Source organism: Engraulis encrasicolus, chromosome 13 (assembly GCF_034702125.1).
Source record: "Engraulis encrasicolus isolate BLACKSEA-1 chromosome 13, IST_EnEncr_1.0, whole genome shotgun sequence".
NCBI lineage: Eukaryota > Metazoa > Chordata > Actinopteri > Clupeiformes > Engraulidae > Engraulis > Engraulis encrasicolus.
Genome location: NC_085869.1, coordinates 52,240,550 through 52,248,496, shown reverse-complemented (window position 1 = coordinate 52,248,496; position 7,947 = coordinate 52,240,550). Strand labels below are relative to the sequence as shown.

General features: G+C 46.0%; 1 protein-coding gene across 2 annotated transcripts in view; it reads left to right on the top strand.

Annotated features, from left to right (window-relative positions):
- Positions 1-1,204: 1,204 nt before the first annotated feature.
- Positions 1,205-7,947, top strand: part of lypd6 (LY6/PLAUR domain containing 6) — a 37,919-nt gene continuing 31,176 nt past the window's right edge. For both annotated transcript variants that reach the window (XM_063214701.1, XM_063214700.1), the window contains exon 1: positions 1,205-1,337. The gene's annotated coding sequence lies outside the window, so the exon portion shown is untranslated. The remainder of the gene's footprint in view (positions 1,338-7,947) is intronic.

Genomic DNA, 7,947 nt, shown 5'->3' with positions numbered 1-7,947 from the left:
AATGTCACATTTTCACAAAATAGTCTACTAGGGAGGAAACACAATTGTAAATCATGCAGTCTCAGAGTCCATTAGAGCCTGTTTAAAACACCAGAACTTCTTCCTCATCCATAAGCACTGTTGTAAATGACTCACACATCCTGTATGGTCTCCACATGGTTATGAGCTCTTGAGCCCTTATTGCTCATATCTATAGACGCAGGGTTTCCTGTGGTGCTTATGGAAGATTTATCATCATGAACTTGATGTGTCGGAAAGGCCACAGAGTTGGAATGAAAGGAAACAAGCACTTTTACTGCGGATCATGTGCACGTTTTTAAAGGTATATTGCAGATATCACATATCTAAAATGAATTTGTGTTTACACTTATACAATTATTTTGCAACAGGTAATTATATATATAGGATTGAAAAATAATTGTTTGTAAATAAAACGAGTTATTTTAAAAATGAAACCAATTAATTTTATGTAAGCATTTGCACATGTTCTTGTTTTTTTTATCTTGTTTTCCATAGGTTATTTTCAGTGCCAGACGATGCATGGTTCTTGGGCCCTATACAAATTCTGCTCCATGGATTTTCTGCATGTGGTATATTTAACTTTATGTAGCCTAATTATTTATGCAAGCTATCTGTTATTATAATTTAATGCTAATTATTTATCATATAGTGAAATATTCTTCATCTCTCAGTGAGTAAAGAGTGGTCTCCATGATCATGCCCAGCAGAGGGCAATGCGTAATGAGGTCTGAAACCTCTATAAATGTATTGCATTTCAATACACCGTCAGAGTAAAGCAGTTGTCTATAAACATTTCAGATGCTTTTGGAACGAATCAGTCTCACTTTCCAGTCGTATTGCCAAATATTACGCGCAATAGTAGGACATAATGAAGCACTTTTGCTAAGAAAAATAGCCTAATTAGCCTAGTCCACATCTGAAGTGATTTTATTCGAAACGCAGATAAATAACAGAGCATTGTAAAGAAAAAAACGAGTAAACGAACTGCGCTCAGAGAAATATCAAGACGGCGTGTGTGTGCGTGCATATTCCAGTTTCATGTTTTCATGCCAAAGCGAGATGCGTAGCCTATTGGGAGGTTCCCGGTGCGTAATAAGCACGCCTACCGCGACCTGCGATAGGTCCACGGCCACCACTCTACCAAGCAGCCGTCGGACCAAATTACTCCTTCTCCCAAGACCAGTCAAGGGAGCCGGTGGAAAGACAACAATCGGCCAGAACCAATGGATGGTGTGTTTATGGATACCTGTTTTTGATCCCCGGGATACGTGAGAAAACTTCCTCCAGAAGAACTTTGAAAGCAAAGCGAATTCCTGGTAAGCTACCCTCGCTGCTATTCAAGTAGGCCCTAGTGAATTAAATTGTGTAGTTTCCTTAAAACGACGCGTAATGCCACTGTTCGTGTTAGTTAATACCAAAACATCTGTCTGGAGAAGATAAAAGTAAGAATTATTCAGCAGGTGTCTTAAAATAGATTTTACAGTTTTCAGTTGTGTAGGCCAATAGTGCCGCTTACAGTGGAGTATTGTATCTCAGTGACCCACTTTGACCCCTACATGAAACCCCAAATAATAAATATCTATCATTTAAAAAATAGACGTCGAAATAAATTAAGAAGCTAATACTTTGTTGCGGGCGATGCTTCCAGTAATCCAATCATTTCCCCTATAGAGTGGATAAACATCGGTGTTCTGTATGTGACATTTTGACATTAGCTGGGTCCAGGTTCAGGACAAAAGCAGTTTATGCATGACTGATGTGCCTCCCTCTATCCACCTTTAAAAACAACCCCCACAAAGACCCCAGCTTTTAAAATGTAGGCCTATTCGTGATCATTCAAGGCAGTGTTTACATTTTTTCCCCACTGCCCCTTCTATATTGCTCTAAAAAGATTGGAAACCCCCCCACCCCCATTTGGAGCACAGACAGACACATGGCACAGCCCCCTTGTCAGACTGTGCTAAATACATGCCTATGCCATGTATGCAGGTTCAATTTCACGCATTTTGATATTGTTATATGGAACTAATCTCTGAGGGGAAGGGTGACTTGGGTCTGCCAATGGTGTTACTCAGGCCGGGCAGGTGCATGGACATCATTCAAAAAGCAGCAGCAGCATATTTTGTTCCTCTTTTCCCACAGAAACATCCCTATGATTTTCATGGTGGGTGTAACCTTGTGTCATGGGTACGGTACGCTTTTGTGTGAAGCCTTATGCTTGCAATACTCCACAATTATTTTGGGAAATCTCTTTAGTGCTCTATAGTCTACCTATACCAACCTGTTGTAGGTAGTTGTAGGTTAGCAATTCTTGGGCTGGTGTTCATAGTAATCGTTCAACCAGGCCATGGAAAAAAGGTTCAGTTTACCTTGTGAACAGACCTACGCCATGTCATGCTCAGCAGAGTGTTGATGACACTGTTTACAAACTGGTAGCCTAGTGAACCAAGACCCCATTCTGCCCCCTTTGTCTGGCAGCCCGCATATTGTCGTCATCATTCATATAAGCAGAAATGCGAAGAAATGTCACAATGTATGACATTTCAGGAAGCAATACAATCTGGATTGAAACAAACAGTCCTCTGCCTCACAATATCCGCTGTTTTTCTGAAGAATTCCCCTCAAATTGTTGTGGCGTGCTAGTAAGTGCCTTTTACCCTGAGGTTTTTGCTGTGAGCAATACACTGCCCTTTTTTTATTGCAACTCGATTTCAGCCCCCAAGAATCTGTCTCTTGCGGTTGGTTGCTTACTGGTGTGGAGTGGAGTGGAGTGGGTGGAAGAGAGAGTGAGAGACAGAGAAAGAGAGAGAGAGAAGGTGGCTATCCATTTACTTTCTTACAGCCGAGCAGAGAGAGAGAGAGAGTGGGCCGAGGGAAGAAAGCGTGAAAATTTTAAGCTGGGCCGGGGCGGCGGGCAAGGAAATCCATGGCGCTGGAGTTACCCCATGAGCTGAGACTGTCTTTGATATGTGATCTGAGAGAGAGAGAGAGAGAGAGAGAGAGAGAGAGAGAGAGAGAGAGAGAGAGAGAGAGAGAGAATGAAGGGAGACAGAGAGAATGAAGGGAGACAGACAGTCGGCACTGGGAGAAAACACTCCTTCCCCATTGCATTTGTGGCGACATGTGAGGCATGTGTTGGTTTGATGTGGTGTCAAAGGCCAGAGGTTTTAGGAGCGAAGTCTGCACTTAATTGGGCCCACCTTCTCCTGTGACTTAATACATTTTAGTCACTTCCCCCATAAGCTGTTAGCACCCTGTTGTTCACTGGTCAGTTTTACTTCAGTTGTGAAGGAAAATGTATCCCACCTATTGACGAAAAATAAAAAGAAAGCTTGAGTCAAATGAATTGTCCAGAGCTATAGATTTTTTTCTAAAACAATAATTGGACCTTTTAACTTGAACCTCAAACTTTGTAGTATATTCTGTAAACAAACGAATACACCTCTTCGTCCACCACTTCGTAAAGGTTTCTTGCCTGAATTCAGTGGTTCGGATGTTTTAGCACAGCTATGGGACGTAACTCCAACTCCAACTCCCATTGTCATTGTGACATAGCACTCCACAGCATACAAGTACTTATTGCACACAATGAAATTGCATTTATGCCTCACTTGTGCAAGGGAGAGGCAGTAAGAAGCAGTAAGCAATAATCAAAAAAGAGCCACAGGCTAACTGACCGGCCTTGGGAGCGATGAAGCATGGAGGCATCTTCTTCCTCTCTGCATGTGTCCATGTGCTTATGTAGGCAGGATGTCAGGAGCGCTCTGGGCCCACGCGTGGGCTACAACATGCGTGAAGTCCCAGAGGCCCAGTTTGTCGAAGGAGTGCGGAGGAGACAAGAGAGAGAGAGGGAGAGAGAGAGAGAGAACGAGAGAGAAGACAGAGAGAGAAGAAAGAGAGTCTAAATTTCTTGCAAGAACAATCAAAGGTCCCCAGACCTATCCCAACAGAGTGGGAGTTTGCAGCCTTCTGAACATTGAACAACTCCCTCAGTATCATCATCCCAGCCTTGGAGGAGGATGTCATTTTCTGAAAGGCTTTGTGTTATTCTAATAAGGCCATTAGTCTCCCCAGTCTAGGCCATCCCCGTCATTTTCCTCTGCAGTTTCATATTGTACCCATGATTCATTTTTCTGGGGTGTAACAATAGGCGTGAATACGATTTGCCAGCTTTTGTGCGAGCCCGCTACGCCCTTTGTCTCCGTGGCCGCTTTTGTTGTTGTTGTGTTTACGCTGACTGATGTCATGCCAAAATAGGTTATCCATAACCGTAAACTATAACTCGGGGGACTGTGTTTATTAATGCTCAATAAGCTCGAAGGTGTGATATTCGTTCCGCGCAACGGATTTATTGATTGATTTAGGCTCCATTTCGAGCAGACTGATTTGAAAAAATGAGCCGTCGTACGGAAGACCTAGCCCCGCAGCAGCAGCAGCACCCCCATTTCTCTCTCTCATCGCACATGGAAACATTTTAACCAGAGGCGGCTGCCGAGGGTGGAAAATGGCGGCCTGTACAAATGACACACATACACACACCCTACACACACACACACACCCTACACACACACACACACACACAGACACACACACACACACACACACACACACACACACACACAGACACACACACACACACACACACACACTGTCGAAATATGTACCCATCCCGTCATCCTGTGCAACCCTGGATGACACACACACACACACAAACACACACACACACACACACACACACAAACACACACACACACACACACACACACACCAACCCCCACCCCCACCCCCACCACTCTGTGCAAGCCTGGATGACACAGGCAGCAGGCAGGCTTGCTTTGCAGCAGGCACCCATTACCGCAGCCATCCATCACAGGGCCTCGGCTTGGCTCCCCACCTGCAGTGCACCGCGTTAGGGCTACACGGTGGAGCTCAGAGCTGGGAGCTTCAGAATGGTAGCCAATGGCCAGATGGTTAGGGATAGGGAAACCAGACCCGTTTTGCACTTGGAAGGTTACAGGTGCGAATGAATCCCATACCATTCGTGACTGAAGTGCCCTCCAGCAGGGCAACTAGCACCCACTTTGCACCAGGGACTGTAACCAATACTCTAATACTAAGATCAGACCCGTTTTGGACTTGGAAGGTTACAGGTGCGAATCCCATACCATTCGTGACTGAAGTGCCCTATTCCCCTAGTGCACCTATCCCCACCAGGGACTGTAACCAATACCCTGTGCCTGCCATTAAAAAACTGTGAGTGACTTTGGATAAAAGCATCAGCTAGGTACTGGAAGTGTAATGCAGTGTAATGGTAGCTGGAGATTGACATGAGTATAGCGTGTCATTTGAGAGGCTCCTTCTAATGATAAGGAAGTGAGTGATCTCAGTGCACTCACACAACAGGACACATACCTAGTAAGGAAGCACGCCAGCCCAGGGGCAGAAGTATGCAGGCCTTAAGTGCTCTCTGCGGGCTGTGTGACTGATGGTGTGGTGGGCATGGGGGTCATTAGGGGGCTGCTGAGGTATGATGCAGGTACTGCTGGAATGTGCCGTGCCATGAGCAGGGGAGGAGAGGAGAAGGGAGGAGAGGAGAGAAGAGGAGAGGAGAGGAGAGGAGAGGGGAGAGAGGAGGAGAGGAGAGAAGAGCAATAGAGAATGGAGGTGGGGGGAGAGAGGAGGAGAGGAGAGAAGAGGAGAGAAGGGAGAGGGGAGGACAGGAGAGGAGAGGAGAGGAGAAGGGAGGAGAGGAGAGAAGAGGAGAGGAGAGGAGAGGAGAGGAGAGGGGAGAGAGGAGGAGAGGAGAGAAGAGGAGAGAAGGGAGAGGGGAGGACAGGAGAGGAGAGCAGAAGAGAAGGGAGGTGGGGGGAGAGGAGAGGAGAGGAGAAGGGAGAGAGGAGGAGAGGAGAGAAGAGTGGAAGGGAGAGGAGAGGAGAGGAGAAGGGAGAGGGTAGGAGAGGAGAAGAGGGCAGAGGAGAAGGGAGCAGAGAAGGGAGAGGGTAGGAGAGGAGAAGAGGGCAGAGGAGAAGGGAGCAGAGAAGGGAGAGGGTAGGAGAGGAGAAGAGAGCAGAGGAGAAGGGAGAGAGGATGAGAGGAGAGGAGGAGAGGAGGGTAGATGGGGTTGCTGGAGACTCCATCTGTGGTAGCCAGGTGTGGTGGGCATTCTCTGCAGAAATTAAGTCCCCCACTCTACCCCCACCACACACACATTGACCGAGTACAGTAAGGGCATTTTCTGCTGATCGAGTACTCCAGTCAACATCACGTGTGGCATTCTTTGCTGATGATGTCCCCAAACTACAGTCACCATGTGTGGGTATTCTCTAGTGATCCAGCCCCCCCAGTCCAGTTGCTAGGTTTGGGTGTTCTCTCTGGTGGTGGACCCCCCAGCCCCCTCCATTAGCTACTGTAGGTGAGGCCATTCCCTGCTAATGATGTGCATAACCTTCAGAAACCCAGTGTGGGGCATTCTCCCCCAGTCGTCCTGTAGAGTGGTATGCATGTATGGGCCTTTCCTATTGATGGATGGGATCCCACTCCATCTCCAGTGAGTTGTACACATTCTCTTGATGAATCACGTCGCCCTCTCTATTAGCAAGTGTGTATGTGTTTTCTCCCCTAACAAAGCACCCATCCCTCCACTTGTCAGATGTGTGGTGGTGGGTGTCCTATAGTTGATAGAGTCCAACCCATACCTACCCTGCTACCACCCAGTCCATTAGCAAGTGTGGACATTCTCGCTACTGATGATGAAGCATCCCCCCCCCCACCCCCCCACACACACACACACACACACACACACACACACACACACACACACACACACACACACACACACACACACACACACACACACACACGCACACACACACACACACACTAGCCCCATCCCTCCCTCCAGTGCTAGGTCACATTGGGCCGTCCTCACATATGTCCTCTCCTCTTCACACCAGCAGCGTGTTGCATGCGAGCTGTTGACAAATCAGGCTTGGGTAATGAGCTTGTTGTGTTTAACGGCAAACGCTCGCTATGCTCTCTCTATGCCGTGCAGCCGGGAGTGGGGTTGGGGTGGGGGAGACGAACGCGTCTGTTATCTGTTGTCTGTTGTCTCTCTCCATTGTCTTTGTTCATCCAATGATATCACAGGTATCAAAGCGTAAACATGCACCAAGCGCAAACAAGACATGATTTCAGATAGAACCTCTTCTCAGTTCAGTTGTGAGTGTCAGTCTACCTCAAGAAGGACTGTTCTGGCTTGATTATTAGTGTTTACTTTTTTATTTTATTTTACTGTTTATTTTATATAGTTATGTTTGATCAAGATCACTGCAATGTTTCTATTCTAAAATAACATTTGCATTTATTTTTGTTTGTTATCTTAATTTTTCTTGGGTATCGAACCTGGGTCAGCCGCATGGTAGACGAGTGCCCTACCGTTTGGCCACGGCAAGGCCTTTAATCTTATTTTTTATATGGACTCATCATGTAAAAATTGTGTTATCACATTATTATTTGTGTGGATATAGCCAACATTCATGTGCCTTTTTCAGGACAACTATTAATATCTGTAGCTCCCAGAACATTATTATTTTTAGTTATTCTGTTCTGATGAGATGAATTTACTTTAGGACTTTGTCAATGTCAGCAAGGCCAACAGACCTGCATTGCATGTAAACCCTCTATGAAGCAAAGCAGTGTCCAATGGACTGATGCACCAACCAACATAACACCTCAATAGAGTTGCTGCACGCAACTTTAGTACTGATTACACCTAATACGGATATTTTCAAATGCGGATTAACATGACTAGTGGATAAAAATAAAAACTCCATTGTGGCAGGTGCGATTTAGCCCCCTGAATGGGATATCTTTAGAAATGATCGAAATGTGCTTTCTAGCTCCATTTACGTGTAAACGAGAGGTCAA